Source organism: Stenella coeruleoalba (genome assembly GCF_951394435.1).
Source record: "Stenella coeruleoalba genome assembly, chromosome: 4".
NCBI lineage: Eukaryota > Metazoa > Chordata > Mammalia > Artiodactyla > Delphinidae > Stenella > Stenella coeruleoalba.
In genome coordinates, this window is record NC_137149.1 from 89,746,891 (window position 1) to 89,766,791 (window position 19,901).

At 43.8% G+C, this 19,901-nt stretch overlaps 1 long non-coding RNA gene across 50 annotated transcripts in view; it reads left to right on the top strand.

Moving 5' to 3' along the window:
- LOC307185334 overlaps nt 1-19,901 on the top strand; it is a 3,778,167-nt gene that overhangs the window by 3,214,811 nt on the left and 543,455 nt on the right. Inside the window, exon 16 of one of the 50 annotated variants that reach the window (XR_013827979.1) lies at nt 11,397-11,478. The exons of the other annotated variants lie outside the window; for them this stretch is intronic. This is a non-coding gene — a long non-coding RNA (uncharacterized lncRNA). The remainder of the gene's footprint in view (nt 1-11,396; nt 11,479-19,901) is intronic. 50 annotated transcript variants of the gene reach the window in all.

Consider the following 19,901-nt stretch of genomic DNA (forward strand, 5'->3'; position numbering starts at 1 on the left):
TGATTCTCTTCTGGAGACATAGCAATCCATAGGTTTTACGATACTTACTAGTCAGGTACATTCTTAGGCGTTTAATATGCGGTGTTGAGTCCATTTCGTTGAGCAAGGAGTAGCTCTTGTCTATTCCATATTTGACTTAAGGAACTTTATCTGTGCTCATTTCAATCTCTGGTTTTATGCAGCACCCCAACTCACCTTTACCCTTAAGCAAGCATAAGTTGGTTTTCTAAATTTGAGACCCTGTTCTGTTCTGTAATTCAGTTCCTGTGTAGCCAAGTTTACATTCCGTGTATTACTGATATCTTATGATGTTTCTTTTTCTGTGTGACTTATTTCAGTTAGAATCATCATACCTGAATCCACTCATTGTGATGCTAAGGGCCTGATGACATAGATTTCATTGCTGAGTGATATTGCTTTGTAAGTAAATACCACAAGTTCTTTATCCATTTTTCACTTTCTGCGATGTTGAACTTGTACTGTAAACGAGGTTCTTGTAAACAGAGGCGTCCCAAACTTTGGGGTGGCTGTGTCTTTTTGATTTTAATTTCCCTAAGCTATAGGACCATAAGTGGCAGTGCCCTAGGCTCTGTTGCTTTGTTTTTTAGATGTTTCAGGAAACACCATACACTTCTCCCGAGTGTCTGTTGGCAATTTACATCCCGCCCATCAGCATAACAAGGCTCCCAGTTCTCCATGGCCTGTCCTGCCTTTCTGGATTTTACACTTTTTTCAGATGGCCCTTTTGACCGGGGGGAAGTGAGACTTCATTGTAGTGCAGATTTCCTTTGCAAGCTTGCTTGGTTGGCCAAAAAGGGCGTATGCGTTTTTTCCTGAATATATTCAGGAAAAAACGCATACGCCCTTTTTGGCCAAGTGCATCATTGTGGACGTTCTGCCTCTTTTCCTATGCTTTCAATGCAATTCCAGTCTACCTCCTGAAATCGGTTTCCTGCAATTCTGCCCCGATTTCAAGTCCTCTTGGCAGCCTTACTTCAGTCTATTTTTGGACGATAGCTGTCATTTATAACTCTGCAGGTTTGTGAATTACAGTGCCCCTGAGCTCCTTTCTTCAACTCGCTTTCTTTTGACCTGGCCGCAACACTGCAGGATGGCTTCAGGCCCTAATCTGGTTCCGGTACGGCACGCTGAGCCTTTGGTTATTTCCTCTTCCTGGTGGGAAATGAGAGTTAAATTTGCCCGTCCAGACACCTCCAGCTAGTCTCTCATTGGTTCTCGCTATTCCTGTTCATCTTCCGCAGAAATTGCAAACTGGGCCAAACAGGAGGTTAAAGGCGCTGACTCTCCAAGTCGGGAGAGTGTTAGTAAAGCGTCTGGAATATTGCACCCGAGTACCAGGGGAGGAAAACTGAGACATATTTGAACACGTCTCCCGTTCACATGGTTGATCATACTTGGGTTCCACATGCATGTTTTAGCTGAAGGAAGAATACCTTAAACCTGGAGAGTTGAGACCCGTGGAATGGGTACCATGCAATATGACTTCAAAGGGTCTTCATTTGCTCACCGAACCTCTCCAATCCTATCACTGCTGCGTTTATGCCCCTGTACACATGCTTGATTCTCTTCTGGAGACATAGCAATCCATAGGTTTTACGATACTTACTAGTCAGGTACATTCTTAGGCGTTTAATATGCGGTGTTGAGTCCATTTCGTTGAGCAAGGAGTAGCTCTTGTCTATTCCATATTTGACTTAAGGAACTTTATCTGTGCTCATTTCAATCTCTGGTTTTATGCAGCACCCCAACTCACCTTTACCCTTAAGCAAGCATAAGTTGGTTTTCTAAATTTGAGACCCTGTTCTGTTCTGTAATTCAGTTCCTGTGTAGCCAAGTTTACATTCCGTGTATTACTGATATCTTATGATGTTTCTTTTTCTGTGTGACTTATTTCAGTTAGAATCATCATACCTGAATCCACTCATTGTGATGCTAAGGGCCTGATGACATAGATTTCATTGCTGAGTGATATTGCTTTGTAAGTAAATACCACAACTTCTTTATCCATTTTTCACTTTCTGCGATGTTGAACTTGTACTGTAAACGAGGTTCTTGTAAACAGAGGCGTCCCAAACTTTGGGGTGGCTGTGTCTTTTTGATTTTAATTTCCCGAAGCTATAGGACCATAAGTGGCAGTGCCCTAGGCTCTGTTGCTTTGTTTTTTAGATGTTTCAGGAAACACCATACACTTCTCCCGAGTGGTTGTTGGCAATTTACATCCCGCCCATCAGCATAACAAGGCTCCCAGTTCTCTATGGCCTGTCCTGCCTTTCTGGATTTTACACTTTTTTCAGATGGCCCTTTTGACCGGGGGGAAGTGAGACTTCATTGTAGTGCAGATTTCCTTTGCAAGCTTGCTTGGTTGGCCAAAAAGGGCGTATGCGTTTTTTCCTGAATATATTCAGGAAAAAATGCATACGCCCTTTTTGGCCAAGTGCATCATTGTGGACGTTCTGCCTCTTTTCCTATGCTTGCAATGCAATTCCAGTCTACCTCCTGAAATCGGTTTCCTGCAATTCTGCCCCGATTTCAAGTCCTCTTGGCAGCCTTACTTCAGTCTATTTTTGGACGATAGCTGTCATTTATAACTCTGCAGGTTTGTGAATTACAGTGCCCCTGAGCTCCTTTCTTCAACTCGCTTTCTTGTGACCTGGCCGCAACACCGCACGATGGCTTCAGGCCCTAATCTGGTTCCGGTACGGCACGCTGAGCCTTTGGTTATTTCCTCTTCCTGGTGGGAAATGAGAGTTAAATTTGCCCGTCCAGACACCTCCAGCTAGTCTCTCATTGGTTCTCGCTATTCCTGTTCATCTTCCGCAGAAATTGCAAACTGGGCCAAACAGGAGGTTAAAGGCGCTGACTCTCCAAGTCGGGAGAGTGTTAGTAAAGCGTCTGGAATATTGCACCCGAGTACCAGGGGAGGAAATCTGAGACATATTTGAACACGTCTCCCGTTCACATGGTTGATCATACTTGGGTTCCACATGCATGTTTTAGCTGAAGGAAGAATACCTTAAACCTGGAGAGTTGAGACCCGTGGAATGGGTACCATGCAATATGACTTCAAAGGGTCTTCATTTGCTCACCGAACCTCTCCAATCCTATCACTGCTGCGTTTATGCCCCTGTACACATGCTTGATTCTCTTCTGGAGACATAGCAATCCATAGGTTTTACGATACTTACTAGTCAGGTACATTCTTAGGCGTTTAATATGCGGTGTTGAGTCCATTTCGTTGAGCAAGGAGTAGCTCTTGTCTATTCCATATTTGACTTAAGGAACTTTATCTGTGCTCATTTCAATCTCTGGTTTTATGCAGCACCCCAACTCACCTTTACCCTTAAGCAAGCATAAGTTGGTTTTCTAAATTTGAGACCCTGTTCTGTTCTGTAATTCAGTTCCTGTGTAGCCAAGTTTACATTCCGTGTATTACTGATATCTTATGATGTTTCTTTTTCTGTGTGACTTATTTCAGTTAGAATCATCATACCTGAATCCACTCATTGTGATGCTAAGGGCCTGATGACATAGATTTCATTGCTGAGTGATATTGCTTTGTAAGTAAATACCACAACTTCTTTATCCATTTTTCACTTTCTATGATGTTGAACTTGTACTGTAAACGAGGTTCTTGTAAACAGAGGCGTCCCAAACTTTGGGGTGGCTGTGTCTTTTTGATTTTAATTTCCCTAAGCTATAGGACCATAAGTGGCAGTGCCCTAGGCTCTGTTGCTTTGTTTTTTAGATGTTTCAGGAAACACCATACACTTCTCCCGAGTGTCTGTTGGCAATTTACATCCCGCCCATCAGCATAACAAGGCTCCCAGTTCTCCATGGCCTGTCCTGCCTTTCTGGATTTTACACTTTTTTCAGATGGCCCTTTTGACCGGGGGGAAGTGAGACTTCATTGTAGTGCAGATTTCCTTTGCAAGCTTGCTTGGTTGGCCAAAAAGGGCGTATGCGTTTTTTCCTGAATATATTCAGGAAAAAACGCATACGCCCTTTTTGGCCAAGTGCATCATTGTGGACGTTCTGCCTCTTTTCCTATGCTTTCAATGCAATTCCAGTCTACCTCCTGAAATCGGTTTCCTGCAATTCTGCCCCGCTTTCAAGTCCTCTTGGCAGCCTTACTTCAGTCTATTTTTGGACGATAGCTGTCATTTATAACTCTGCAGGTTTGTGAATTACAGTGCCCCTGAGCTCCTTTCTTCAACTCGCTTTCTTTTGACCTGGCCGCAACACTGCAGGATGGCTTCAGGCCCTAATCTGGTTCCGGTACGGCACGCTGAGCCTTTGGTTATTTCCTCTTCCTGGTGGGAAATGAGAGTTAAATTTGCCCGTCCAGACACCTCCAGCTAGTCTCTCATTGGTTCTCGCTATTCCTGTTCATCTTCCGCAGAAATTGCAAACTGGGCCAAACAGGAGGTTAAAGGCGTTGACTCTCCAAGTGGGGAGAGTGTTAGTAAAGCGTCTGGAATGTTGCACCCGAGTACCAGGGGAGGAAAACTGAGACATATTTGAACACGTCTCCCGTTCACATGGTTGATCATACTCTGGGTTCCACATGCATGTTTTAGCTGAAGGAAGAATACCTTAAACCTGGAGAGTTGAGACCCGTGGAATGGGTACCATGCAATATGACTTCAAAGGGTCTTCATTTGCTCACCGAACCTCTCCAATCCTATCACTGCTGCGTTTATGCCCCTGTACACATGCTTGATTCTCTTTTGGAGACATAGCAATCCATAGGTTTTAAGATACTTACTAGTCAGGTACATTCTTAGGCGTTTAATATGGGGTGTTGAGTCCATTTCGTTGAGCAAGGAGTAGCTCTTGTCTATTCCATATTTGGCTTAAGGAACTTTATCTGTGCTCATTTCAATCTCTGGTTTTATGCAGCACCCCAACTCACCTTTACCCTTAAGCAAGCATAAGTTAGTTTTCTAAATTTGAGACCCTGTTCTGTTCTGTAATTCAGTTCCTGTGTAGCCAAGTTTACATTCCGTGGATTACTGATATCTTATGATGTTTCTTTTTCTGTGTGACTTACTTCAGTTAGAATCATCATACCTGAATCCACTCATTGTGATGCTAAGGGCCTGATGACATAGATTTCATTGCTGAGTGATATTGCTTTGTAAGTAAATACCACAACTTCTTTATCCATTTTTCACTTTCGGCGATGTTGAACATGTACTGTAAACGAGGTTCTTGTAAACAGAGGCGTCCCAAACTTTGGGGTGGCTGTATCTTTTTGATTTTAATTTCCCTAAGCTATAGGACCATAAGTGGCAGTGCCCTAGGCTCTGTTGCTTTGTTTTTTAGATGTTTCAGGAAACACCATACACTTCTCCCGAGTGTCTGTTGGCAATTTACATCCCGCCCATCAGCATAACAAGGCTCCCAGTTCTCCATGGCCTGTCCTGCCTTTCTGGATTTTACACTTTTTTCAGATGGCCCTTTTGACCGGGGGGAAGTGAGACTTCATTGTAGTGCAGATTTCCTTTGCAAGCTTGCTTGGTTGGCCAAAAGGGGCGTATGCGTTTTTTCCTGAATATATTCAGGAAAAAACGCATACGCCCCTTTTGGCCAAGTGCATCATTGTGGACGTTCTGCCTCTTTTCCTATGCTTTCAATGCAATTCCAGTCTACCTCCTGAAATCGGTTTCCTGCAATTCTGCCCCGATTTCAAGTCCTCTTGGCAGCCTTACTTCAGTCTATTTTTGGACGATAGCTGTCATTTATAACTCTGCAGGTTTGTGAATTACAGTGCCCCTGAGCTCCTTTCTTCAACTTGCTTTCTTGTGACCTGGCCGCAACACCGCAGGATGGCTTCAGGCCCTAATCTGGTTCCGGTACGGCACGCTGAGCCTTTGGTTATTTCCTCTTCCTGGTGGGAAATGAGAGTTAAATTTGCCCGTCCAGACACCTCCAGCTAGCCTCTCATTGGTTCTCGCTATTCCTGTTCATCTTCCGCAGAAATTGCAAACTGGGCCAAACAGGAGGTTAAAGGCGCTGACTCTCCAAGTCGGGAGAGTGTTAGTAAAGCGTCTGGAATATTGCACCCGAGTACCAGGGGAGGAAAACTGAGACATATTTGAACACGTCTCCCGTTCACATGGTTGATCACACTTGGGTTCCACATGCATGTTTTAGCTGAAGGAAGAATACCTTAAACCTGGAGAGTTGAGACCCGTGTAATGGGTACCATGCAATATGACTTCAAAGGGTCTTCATTTGCTCACCGAACCTCTCCAATCCTATCACTGCTGCGTTTATGCCCCTGTACACATGCTTGATTCTCTTTTGCAGACATAGCAATCCATAGGTTTTACGATACTTACTAGTCAGGTACATTCTTAGGCGTTTAATATGCGGTGTTGAGTCCATTTCGTTGAGCAAGGAGTAGCTCTTGTCTATTCCATATTTGACTTAAGGAACTTTATCTGTGCTCATTTCAATCTCTGGTTTTATGCAGCACCCCAACTCACCTTTCCCCTTAAGCAAGCATAAGTTGGTTCTCTAAATTTGAGACCCTGTTCTGTTCTGTAATTCAGTTCCTGTGAAGCCAAGTTTACATTCCGTGTATTACTGATATCTTATGATGTTTCTTTTTCTGTGTGACTTATTTCAGTTAGAATCATCATACCTGAATCCACTCATTGTGATGCTAAGGGCCTGATGACATAGATTTCATTGCTGAGTGATACTGCATTGTACGTAAGTACCACAAGTTCTTTATCCATTTTTCAATTTCTGTGATATTGAACTTGTACGGTAAACGAGGTTCTTGTAAACGGAGGCGTCCCAAACTTTGGGGTGGCTGTGTCTTTTTGATTTTAATTTCCCTAAGCTATAGGACCATAAGTGGAAGTGCCCTAGGCTCTGTTGCTTTGTTTTTTAGATGTTTCAGGAAACACCATACACTTCTCCCGAGTGGTTGTTGGCAATTTACATCCCGCCCATCAGCATAACAAGGCTCCCAGTTCTCCATGGTCTGTCCTGCCTTTCTGGATTTTACACTTTTTTCAGATGGCCCTTTTGACTGGGGGGAAGTGAGACTTCATTGTAGTGCAGATTTCCTTTGCAAGCTTGCTTGGTTGGCCAAAAAGGGCGTATGCGTTTTTTCCTGAATATATTCAGGAAAAAACGCATACGCCCTTTTTGGCCAAGTGCATCATTGTGGACGTTCTGCCTCTTTTCCTATGCTTTCAGTGCAATTCCAGTCTACCTCCTGAAATCGGTTTCCTGCAATTCTGCCCCGCTTTCAAGTCCTCTTGGCAGCCTTACTTCAGTCTATTTTTGGACGATAGCTGTCATTTATAACTCTGCAGGTTTGTGAATTACAGTGCCCCTGAGCTCCTTTCTTCAACTCGCTTTCTTGTGACCTGGCCGCAACACCGCAGGATGGCTTCAGGCCCTAATCTGGTTCCGGCACGGCACGCTGAGCCTTTGGTTATTTCCTCTTCCTGGTGGGAAATGAGAGTTAAATTTGCCCGTCCAGACACCTCCAGCTAGTCTCTCATTGGTTCTCGCTATTCCTGTTCATCTTCCGCAGAAATTGCAAACTGGGCCAAACAGGAGGTTAAAGGCGCTGACTCTCCAAGTGGGGAGAGTGTTAGTAAAGCATCTGGAATGTTGCACCCGAGTACCAGGGGAGGAAAACTGAGACATATTTGAACACGTCTCCCGTTCACATGGTTGATCATACTTGGGTTCCACATGCATGTTTTAGCTGAAGGAAGAATACCTTAAACCTGGAGAGTTAAGACCCGTGTAATGGGTACCATGCAATATGACTTCAAAGGGTCTTCATTTGCTCACCGAACCTCTCCAATCCTATCACTGCTGCGTTTATGCCCCTGTACACATGCTTGATTCTCTTTCGGAGACATAGCAATCCATAGGTTTTAAGATACTTACTAGTCAGGTACATTCTTAGGCGTTTAATATGCGGTGTTGAGTCCATTTCGTTGAGCAAGGAGTAGCTCTTGTCTATTCCATATTTGACTTAAGGAAATTTATCTGTGCTCATTTCAATCTCTGGTTTTATGCAGCACACCAACTCACCTTTCCCCTTAAGCAAGCATAAGTTGGTTTTCTAAATTTGAGACCCTGTTCTGTTCTGTAATTCAGTTCCTGTGTAGCCAAGTTTACATTCCGTTTATTACTGATATCTTATGATGTTTCTTTTTCTGTGTGACTTACTTCAGTTAGAATCATCATACCTGAATCCACTCATTGTGCTCCTAAGGGCCTGATGACACAGATTTCATTGCTGAGTGATATTGCTTTGTAAGTAAATACCACAACTTCTTTATCCATTTTTCACTTTCTGCGATGTTGAACTTGTACTGTAAACGAGGTTCTTGTAAACAGAGGCGTCCCAAACTTTGGGGTGGCTGTGTCTTTTTGATTTTAATTTCCCTAAGCTATAGGACCATAAGTGGCAGTGCCCTAGGCTCTGTTGCTTTGTTTTTTAGATGTTTCAGGAAACACCATACACTTCTCCCGAGTGGTTGTTGGCAATTTACATCCCGCCCATCAGCATAACAAGGCTCCCAGTTCTCCATGGCCTGTCCTGCACTTCTGGATTTTACACTTTTTTCAGATGGCCCTTTTGACCGGGGGGAAGTGAGACTTCATTGTAGTGCAGATTTCCTTTGCAAGCTTGCTTGGTTGGCCAAAAAGGGCGTATGCGTTTTTTCCTGAATATATTCAGGAAAAAACGCATACGCCCTTTTTGGCCAAGTGCATCATTGTGGACGTTCTGCCTCTTTTCCTATGCTTTCAATGCAATTCCAGTCTACCTCCTGAAATCGGTTTCCTGCAATTCTGCCCCGATTTCAAGTCCTCTTGGCAGCCTTACTTCAGTCTATTTTTGGACGATAGCTGTCATTTATAACTCTGCAGGTTTGTGAATTACAGTGCCCCTGAGCTCCTTTCTTCAACTCGCTTTCTTGTGACCTGGCTGCAACACCGCAGGATGGCTTCAGGCCCTAATCTGGTTCCGGCACGGCACGCTGAGCCTTTGGTTATTTCCTCTTCCTGGTGGGAAATGAGAGTTAAATTTGCCCGTCCAGACACCTCCAGCTAGTCTCTCATTGGTTCTCGCTATTCCTGTTCATCTTCCGCAGAAATTGCAAACTGGGCCAAACAGGAGGTTAAAGGCGCTGACTCTCCAAGTGGGGAGAGTGTTAGTAAAGCGTCTGGAATGTTGCACCCGAGTACCAGGGGAGGAAAACTGAGACATATTTGAACACGTCTCCCGTTCACATGGTTGATCATACTTGGGTTCCACATGCATGTTTTAGCTGAAGGAAGAATACCTTAAACCTGGAGAGTTAAGACCCGTGTAATGGGTACCATGCAATATGACTTCAAAGGGTCTTCATTTGCTCACCGAACCTCTCCAATCCTATCACTGCTGCGTTTATGCCCCTGTACACATGCTTGATTCTCTTTCGGAGACATAGCAATCCATAGGTTTTAAGATACTTACTAGTCAGGTACATTCTTAGGCGTTTAATATGCGGTGTTGAGTCCATTTCGTTGAGCAAGGAGTAGCTCTTGTCTATTCCATATTTGACTTAAGGAACTTTATCTGTGCTCATTTCAATCTCTGGTTTTATGCAGCACCCCAACTCATCTTTACCCTTAAGCAAGCATAAGTTGGTTTTCTAAATTTGAGACCCTGTTCTGTTCTGTAATTCAGTTCCTGTGTAGCCAAGTTTACATTCCGTGTATTACTGATATCTTATGATGTTTCTTTTTCTGTGTGACTTACTTCAGTTAGAATCATCATACCTGAATCCACTCATTGTGCTGCTAAGGGCCTGATGACACAGATTTCATTGCTGAGTGATATTGCTTTGTAAGTAAATACCACAACTTCTTTATCCATTTTTCACTTTCTATGATGTTGAACTTGTACTGTAAACGAGGTTCTTGTAAACAGAGGCGTCCCAAACTTTGGGGTGGCTGTGTCTTTTTGATTTTAATTTCCCGAAGCTATAGGACCATAAGTGGCAGTGCCCTAGGCTCTGTTGCTTTGTTTTTTAGATGTTTCAGGAAACACCATACACTTCTCCCGAGTGGTTGTTGGCAATTTACATCCCGCCCATCAGCATAACAAGGCTCCCAGTTCTCCATGGCCTGTCCTGCCTTTCTGGATTTTACACTTTTTTCAGATGGCCCTTTTGACCAGGGGGAAGTGAGACTTCATTGTAGTGCAGATTTCCTTTGCAAGCTTGCTTGGTTGGCCAAAAAGGGCGTATGCGTTTTTTCCTGAATATATTCAGGAAAAAACGCATACGCCCTTTTTGGCCAAGTGCATCATTGTGGACGTTCTGCCTCTTTTCCTATGCTTTCAATGCAATTCCAGTCTACCTCCTGAAATCGGTTTCCTGCAATTCTGCCCCGCTTTCAAGTCCTCTTGGCAGCCTTACTTCAGTCTATTTTTGGACGATAGCTGTCATTTATAACTCTGCAGGTTTGTGAATTACAGTGCCCCTGAGCTCCTTTCTTCAACTCGCTTTCTTGTGACCTGGCCGCAACACCGCAGGATGGCTTCAGGCCCTAATCTGGTTCCGGTACGGCACGCAGAGCCTTTGGTTATTTCCTCTTCCTGGTGGGAAATGAGAGTTAAATTTGCCCGTCCAGACACCTCCAGCTAGCCTCTCATTGGTTCTCGCTATTCCTGTTCATCTTCCGCAGAAATTGCAAACTGGGCCAAACAGGAGGTTAAAGGCGCTGACTCTCCAAGTCGGGAGAGTGTTAGTAAAGCGTCTGGAATGTTGCACCCGAGTACCAGGGGAGGAAAACTGAGACATATTTGAACACGTCTCCCGTTCACATGGTTGATCATACTTGGGTTCCACATGCATGTTTTAGCTGAAGGAAGAATACCTAAAACCTGGGTAGTTGAAACCCGTGTAATGGGTACCATGCAATATGACTTCAAAGGGTCTTCATTTGCTCACCGAACCTCTCCAATCCTATCACTGCTGCGTTTATGCCCCTGTACACATGCTTGATTCTCTTTTGGAGACATAGCAATCCATAGGTTTTACGATACTTACTAGTCAGGTACATTCTTAGGCGTTTAATATGCGGTGTTGAGTCCATTTCGTTGAGCAAGGAGTAGCTCTTGTCTATTCCATATTTGACTTAAGGAACTTTATCTGTGCTCATTTCAATCTCTGGTTTTATGCAGCACCCCAACTCACCTTAACCCTTAAGCAAGCATAAGTTGGTTTTCTAAATTTGAGACCCTGTTCTGTTCTGTAATTCAGTTCCTGTGTAGCCAAGTTTACATTCCGTGTATTACTGATATCTTATGATGTTTCTTTTTCTGTGTGACTTACTTCAGTTAGAATCATCATACCTGAATCCACTCATTGTGCTCCTAAGGGCCTGATGACACAGATTTCATTGCTGAGTGATATTGCTTTGTAAGTAAATACCACAACTTCTTTATCCATTTTTCACTTTCTATGATGTTGAACTTGTACTGTAAACGAGGTTCTTGTAAACAGAGGCGTCCCAAACTTTGGGGTGGCTGTGTCTTTTTGATTTTAATTTCCCTAAGCTATAGGACCATAAGTGGAAGTGCCCTAGGTTCTGTTGCTTTGTTTTTTAGATGTTTCAGGAAACACCATACACTTCTCCCGAGTGGTTGTTGGCAATTTACATCCCACCCATCAGCATAACAAGGCTCCCAGTTCTCCATGGCCTGTCCTGCCTTTCTGGATTTTACACTTTTTTCAGATGGCCCTTTTGACCAGGGGGAAGTGAGACTTCATTGTAGTGCAGATTTCCTTTGCAAGCTTGCTTGGTTGGCCAAAAAGGGCGTATGCGTTTTTTCCTGAATATATTCAGGAAAAAATGCATACGCCCTTTTTGGCCAAGTGCATCATTGTGGACGTTCTGCCTCTTTTCCTATGCTTTCAATGCAATTCCAGTCTACCTCCTGAAATCGGTTTCCTGCAATTCTGCCCCGCTTTCAAGTCCTCTTGGCAGCCTTACTTCAGTCTATTTTTGGACGATAGCTGTCATTTATAACTCTGCAGGTTTGTGAATTACAGTGCCCCTGAGCTCCTTTCTTCAACTCGCTTTCTTGTGACCTGGCCGCAACACCGCAGGATGGCTTCAGGCCCTAATCTGGTTCCGGTACGGCACGCTGAGCCTTTGGTTATTTCCTCTTCCTGGTGGGAAATGAGAGTTAAATTTGCCCGTCCAGACACCTCCAGCTAGCCTCTCATTGGTTCTCGCTATTCCTGTTCATCTTCCGCAGAAATTGCAAACTGGGCCAAACAGGAGGTTAAAGGCGCTGACTCTCCAAGTGGGGAGAGTGTTAGTAAAGCGTCTGGAATGTTGCACCCGAGTACCAGGGTACGAAAACTGAGACATATTTGAACACGTCTCCCATTCACATGGTTGATCATACTTGGGTTCCACATGCATGTTTTAGCTGAAGGAAGAATACCTTAAACCTGGAGAGTTGAGACCCGTGTAATGGGTACCATGCAATATGACTTCAAAGGGTCTTCATTTGCTCACCGAACCTCTCCAATCCTATCACTGCTGCGTTTATGCCCCTGTACACATGCTTGATTCTCTTTTGGAGACATAGCAATCCATAGGTTTTACGATACTTACTAGTCAGGTACATTCTTAGGCGTTTAATATGCGGTGTTGAGTCCATTTCGTTGAGCAAGGAGTAGCTCTTGTCTATTCCATATTTGACTTAAGGAACTTTATCTGTGCTCATTTCAATCTCTGGTTTTATGCAGCACCCCAACTCACCTTTACCTTTAAGCAAGCATAAGTTGGTTTTCTAAATTTGAGACCCTGTTCTGTTCTGTAATTCAGTTCCTGTGTAGCCAAGTTTTCATGCCGTGTATTACTGATAACTTATGATGTTTCTTTTTCTGTGTGACTTATTTCAGTTAGAATCATCATACCTGAATCCACTCATTGTGCTGCTAAGGGCCTGATGACACAGATTTCATTGCTGAGTGATATTGCTTTGTAAGTAAATACCACAACTTCTTTATCCATTTTTCACTTTCTGCGATGTTGAACTTGTACTGTAAACGAGGTTCTTGTAAACAGAGCCGTTCCAAACTTTGGGGTGGCTGTGTCTTTTTGATTTTAATTTCCCTAAGCTATAGGACCATAAGTGGAAGTGCCCTAGGCTCTGTTGATTTGTTTTTTAGATGTTTCAGGAAACACCATACACTTCTCCCGAGTGGTTGTTGGCAATTTACATCCCGCCCATCAGCATAACAAGGCTCCCAGTTCTCCATGGCTTGTCCTGCCTTTCTGAATTTTACACTTTTTTCAGATGGCCCTTTTGACCGGGGGGAAGTGAGACTTCATTGTAGTGCAGATTTCCTTTGCAAGCTTGCTTGGTTGGCCAAAAAGGGCGTATGCGTTTTTTCCTGAATATATTCAGGAATAAACGCATATGCCCTTTTTGGCCAAGTGCATCATTGTGGACGTTCTGCCTCTTTTCCTATGCTTTCAATGCAATTCCAGTCTACCTCCTGAAATCGGTTTCCTGCAATTCTGCCCCGCTTTCAAGTCCTCTTGGCAGCCTTACTTCAGTCTATTTTTGGACGATAGCTGTCATTTATAACTCTGCAGGTTTGTGAATTACAGTGCCCCTGAGCTCCATTCTTCAACTCGCTTTCTTGTGAGCTGGCCGCAACACCGCAGGATGGATTCAGGCCCTAATCTGGTTCCGGCACGGCACGCTGAGCCTTTGGTTAATTCCTCTTCCTGGTGGGAAATGAGAGTTAAATTTGCCCGTCCAGACACCTCCAGCTAGTCTCTCATTGGTTCTCGCTATTCCTGTTCATCTTCCGCAGAAATTGCAAACTGGGCCAAACAGGAGGTTAAAGGCGCTGACTCTCCAAGTGGGGAGAGTGTTAGTAAAGCGTCTGGAATGTTGCACCCGAGTACCAGGGGAGGAAAACTGAGACATATTTGAACACGTCTCCCGTTCACATGGTTGATCATACTCTGGGTTCCACATGCATGTTTTAGCTGAAGGAAGAATACCTTAAACCTGGAGAGTTGAGACCCGTGGAATGGGTACCATGCAATATGTCTTCAAAGGGTCTTCATTTGCTCACCGAACCTCTCCAATCCTATCACTGCTGCGTTTATGCCCCTGTACACACACTTGATTCTCTTTTGGAGACATAGCAATTCATAGGTTTTAAGATACTTACTAGTCAGGTACATTCTTAGGCGTTTAATATGGGGTGTTGAGTCCATTTCGTTGAGCAAGGAGTAGCTCTTGTCTATTCCATATTTGGCTTAAGGAACTTTATCTGTGCTCATTTCAATCTCTGGTTTTATGCAGCACCCCAACTCACCTTTCCCCTTAAGCAAGCATAAGTTGGTTTTCTAAATTTGAGACCCTGTTCTGTTTTGGAATTCAGTTCCTGTGTAGCCAAGTTTACATTCCGTGTATTAGTGATATCTTATGATGTTTCTTTTTCTGTGTGACTTATTTCAGTTAGAATCATCGTACCTGAATCCACTCATTATGCTGCTACGGGCCTGATGACATAGATTTCATTGCTGAGTGATACTGCATTGTACGTAAGTACCACAAGTTCTTTATCCATTTTTCACTTTCTGTGATATTGAACTTGTACGGTAAACGAGGTTCTTGTAAACAGAGGCGTCCCAAACTTTGGGGTGGCTGTGTCTTTTTGATTTTAATTTCCCTAAGCTATAGGACCATAAGTGGAAGTGCCCTAGGCTCTGCTGCTTTGTTTTTTAGATGTTTCAGGAAACACCATACACTTCTCCCGAGTGTCTGTTGGCAATTTACATCCCGCCCATCAGCATAACAAGGCTCCCAGTTCTCCGTGGCCTGTCCTGCCTTTCTGGATTTTACACTTTTTTCAGATGGCCCTTTTGACCGGGGGGAAGTGAGACTTCATTGTAGTGCAGATTTCCTTTGCAAGCTTGCTTGGTTGGCCAAAAAGGGCGTATGCGTTTTTTCCTGAATATATTCAGGAAAAAACGCATACGCCCTTTTTGGCCAAGTGCATCATTGTGGACGTTCTACCTCTTTTCCTATGCTTTCAATGCAATTCCAGTCTACCTCCTGAAATCGGTTTCCTGCAATTCTGCCCCGCTTTCAAGTCCTCTTGGCAGCCTTACTTCAGTCTATTTTTGGACGATAGCTGTCATTTATAACTCTGCAGGTTTGTGAATTACAGTGCCCCTGAGCTCCTTTCTTCAACTCGCTTTCTTGTGACCTGGCCGCAACACCGCAGGATGGCTTCAGGCCCTAATCTGGTTCTGGCACGGCACGCTGAGCCTTTGGTTAATTCCTCTTCCTGGTGGGAAATGAGAGTTAAATTTGCCCGTCCAGACACCTCCAGCTAGCCTCTCATTGGTTCTCGCTATTCCTGTTCATCTTCCGCAGAAATTGCAAACTGGGCCAAACAGGAGGTTAAAGGGACTGACTCTCCAAGTCGGGAGAGTGTTAGTAAAGCGTCTGTATGTTGCACCCGAGTTCCAGGGGAGGAAAACTGAGACATATTTGAACACGTCTCCCGATCACATGGTTGATCATACTCTAGGTTCCACATGCATGTTTTAGCTGAAGGAAGAATACCTTAAACCTGGGTAGTTGAAACCCGTGGAATGGGTACCATGCAATATGACTTCAAAGGGTCTTCATTTGCTCACCGAACCTCTCCAATCCTATCACTGCTGCGTTTATGCCCCTGTACACACGCTTGATTCTCTTTTGGAGACACAGCAATTCATAGGTTTTAAGATACTTACTAGTCAGGTACATTCTTAGGCGTTTAATATGCGGTGTTGAGTCCATTTCGTTGAGCAAGGAGTAGCTCTTGTCTATTCCATATTTGGCTTAAGGAACTTTATCTGTGCTCATTTCAATCTCTGGTTTTATGCAGCACCCCAACTCACCTTTCCCCTTAAGCAAGCATAAGTTGGTTTTCTAAATTTGAGACCCTGTTCTGTTCTGTAATTCAGTTCCTGTGTAGCCAAGTTTGCATTCCGTGTATTACTGATATCTTATGATGTTTCTTTTTCTGTGTGACTTATTTCAGTTAGAATCATCATACCTGAATCCACTCATTGTGCTGCTAAGGGCCTGATGACACAGATTTCATTGCTGAGTGATATTGCTTTGTAAGCAAATACCACAACTTCTTTATCCATTTTTCACTTTCTGCGATGTTGAACTTGTACCGTAAACGAGGTTCTTGTAAACAGAGGCGTCCCAAACTTTGGGGTGGCTGTGTCTTTTTGATTTTAATTTCCCTAAGCTATAGGACCATAAGTGGCAGTGCCCTAGGCTCTGTTGCTTTGTTTTTTAGATGTTTCAGGAAACACCATACACTTCTCCCCAGTGTCTGTTGTCAATTTACATCCCGCCCATCAGCCTAACAAGGCTCCCAGTTCTCCATGGCCTGTCCTGCCTTTCTGGATTTTACACTTTTTTCAGATGGCCCTTTTGACCGGGGGGAAGTGAGACTTCATTGTAGTGCAGATTTCCTTTGCAAGCTTGCTTGGTTGGCCAAAAAGGGCGTATGCGTTTTTTACTGAATATATTCAGGAAAAAACGCATACGCCCTTTTTGGCCAAGTGCATCATTGTGGACGTTCTGCCTCTTTTCCTATGCTTTCAATGCAATTCAAGTCTACCTCCTGAAATCGGTTTCCTGCAATTCTGCCCCGCTTTCAAGTCCTCTTGGCAGCCTTACTTCAGTCTATTTTTGGACGATAGCTGTCATTTATAACTCTGCAGGTTTGTGAATTACAGTGCCCCTGAGCTCCTTTCTTCAACTCGCTTTCTTTTGAGCTGGCCGCAACACCGCAGGATGGCTTCAGGCCCTAATCTGGTTCCGGCACGGCACGCTGAGCCTTTGGTTAATTCCTCTTCCTGGTGGGAAATGAGAGTTAAATTTGCCCGTCCAGACACCTCCAGCTAGCCTCTCATTGGTTCTCGCTATTCCTGTTCATCTTCCGCAGAAATTGCAAACTGGGCGAAACAGGAGGTTAAAGGGACTGACTCTCCAAGTCGGGAGAGTGTTAGTAAAGCATCTGGAATGTTGCACCCGAGTACCAGGGGAGGAAAACTGAGACATATTTGAACACGTCTCCCGATCACATGGTTGATCATACTCTAGGTTCCACATGCATGTTTTAGCTGAAGGAAGAATACCTTAAACCTGGGTAGTTGAAACCCGTGGAATGGGTACCATGCAATATGACTTCAAAGGGTCTTCATTTGCTCACCGAACCTCTCCAATCCTATCACTGCTGCGTTTATGCCCCTGTACACATGCTTGATTCTCTTTCGGAGACATAGCAATCCATAGGTTTTAAGATACTTACTAGTCAGGTACATTCTTAGGCGTTTAATATGGGGTGTTGAGTCCATTTCATTGAGCAAGGAGTAGCTCTTGTCTATTCCATATTTGGCTTAAGGAACTTTATCTGTGCTCATTTCAATCTCTGGTTTTATGCAGCACCCCAACTCACCTTTACCCTTAAGCAAGAATAAGTTGGTTTTCTAAATTTGAGACCCTGTTCTGTTCTGTAATTCAGTTCCTGTGTAGCCAAGTTTACATTCCGTGTATTACTGATATCTTATGATGTTTCTTTTTCTGTGTGACTTACTTCAGTTAGAATCATCATACCTGAATCCACTCATTGTGCTGCTAAGGGCCTGATGACACAGATTTCATTGCTGAGTGATATTGCTTTGTAAGTAAATACCACAACTTCTTTATCCATTTTTCACTTTCTGCGATGTTGAACTTGTACTGTAAACGAGGTTCTTGTAAACAGAGGCGTCCCAAACTTTGGGGTGGCTGTGTCTTTTTGATTTTAATTTCCCTAAGCTATAGGACCATAAGTGGCAGTGCCCTAGGCTCTGTTGCTTTGTTTTTTAGATGTTTCAGGAAACACCATACACTTCTCCCAAGTGTCTGTTGGCAATTTACATCCCGCCCATCAGCATAACAAGGCTCCCAGTTCTCCATGGCCTGTCCTGCCTTTCTGGATTTTACACTTTTTTCAGATGGCCCTTTTGACCGGGGGGAAGTGAGACTTCATTGTAGTGCAGATTTCCTTTGCAAGCTTGCTTGGTTGGCCAAAAAGGGCGTATGCGTTTTTTCCTGAATATATTCAGGAAAAAACGCATACGCCCTTTTTGGCCAAGTGCATCATTGTGGACGTTCTGCCTCTTTTCCTATGCTTTCAATGCAATTCCAGTCTACCTCCTGAAATCGGTTTCCTGCAATTCTGCCCCGCTTTCAAGTCCTCTTGGCAGCCTTACTTCAGTCTATTTTTGGACGATAGCTGTCATTTATAACTCTGCAGGTTTGTGAATTACAGTGCCCCTGAGCTCCTTTCTTCAACTCGCTTTCTTTTGAGCTGGCCGCAACACCGCAGGATGGGTTCAGGCCCTAATCTGGTTCCGGCACGGCACGCTGAGCCTTTGGTTAATTCCTCTTCCTGGTGGGAAATGAGAGTTAAATTTGCCTGTCCAGTCACCTCCAGCTAGCCTCTCATTGGTTCTCGCTATTCCTGTTCATCTTCCGCAGAAATTGCAAACTGGGCCGAACAGGAGGTTAAAGGGACTGACTCTCCAAGTGGGGAGAGTGTTAGTAAAGCGTCTGGAATGTTGCACCCGAGTACCAGGGTACGAAAACTGAGACATATTTGAACACGACTCCCGATCACATGGTTGATCATACTCTAGGTTCCACATGCATGTTTTAGCTGAAGGAAGAATACCTTAAACCTGGGTAGTTGAAACCCGTGGAATGGGTACCATGCAATATGATTTCAAAGGGTTTTCATTTGCTCACCGAACCTCTCCAATCCTATCACTGCTGCGTTTATGCCCCTGTACACATGCTTGATTCTCTTTCGGAGACATAGCAATCCATAGGTTTTAAGATACTTACTAGTCAGGTACATTCTTACGCGTTTAATATGCGGTGTTGAGTCCATTTCGTTGAGCAAGGAGTAGCTCTTGTCTATTCCATATTTGGCTTAAGGAACTTTATCTGTGCTCATTTCAATCTCTGGTTTTATGCAGCACCCCAACTCACCTTTACCCTTAAGCAAGCATAAGTTGTTTTTCTAAATTTGAAACCCTGTTCTGTTCTGTAATTCAGTTCCTGTGTAGCCAAGTTTACATTCCGTGTATTACTGATACCTTATGATGTCTCTTTTTCTGTGTGACTTATTTCAGTTAGAATCATCATACCTGAATCCACTCATTGTGCTGCTAAGGGCCTGATGACACAGATTTCATTGCTGAGTGATATTGCTTTGTAAGTAAATACCACAACTTCTTTATCCATTTTTCACTTTCTGCGATGTTGAACTTGTACTGTAAACGAGGTTCTTGTAAACAGAGCCGTTCCAAACTTTGGGGTGGCTGTGTCTTTTTGATTTTAATTTCCCTAAGCTATAGGACCATAAGTGGAAGTGCCTTAGGTTCTGTTGCTTTGTTTTTTAGATGTTTCAGGAAACACCATACACGTCTCCAGAGTGGTTGTTGGCAATTTACATCCCGCCCATCAGCATAACAAGGCTCCCAGTTCTCCATGGCCTGTCCTGCCTTTCTGGATTTTACACTTTTTTCAGATGGCCCTTTTGACCGGGGAGAAGTGAGACTTCATTGTAGTGCAGATTTCGTTTGCAAGCTTGCTTGGTTGGCCAAAAAGGGCGTATGCGTTTTTTCCTGAATATATTCAGGAAAAAACGCATACGCCCTTTTTGGCCAAGTGCATCATTGTGGACGTTCTGCCTCTTTTCCTATGCTTTCAATGCAATTCCAGTCTACCTCCTGAAATCGGT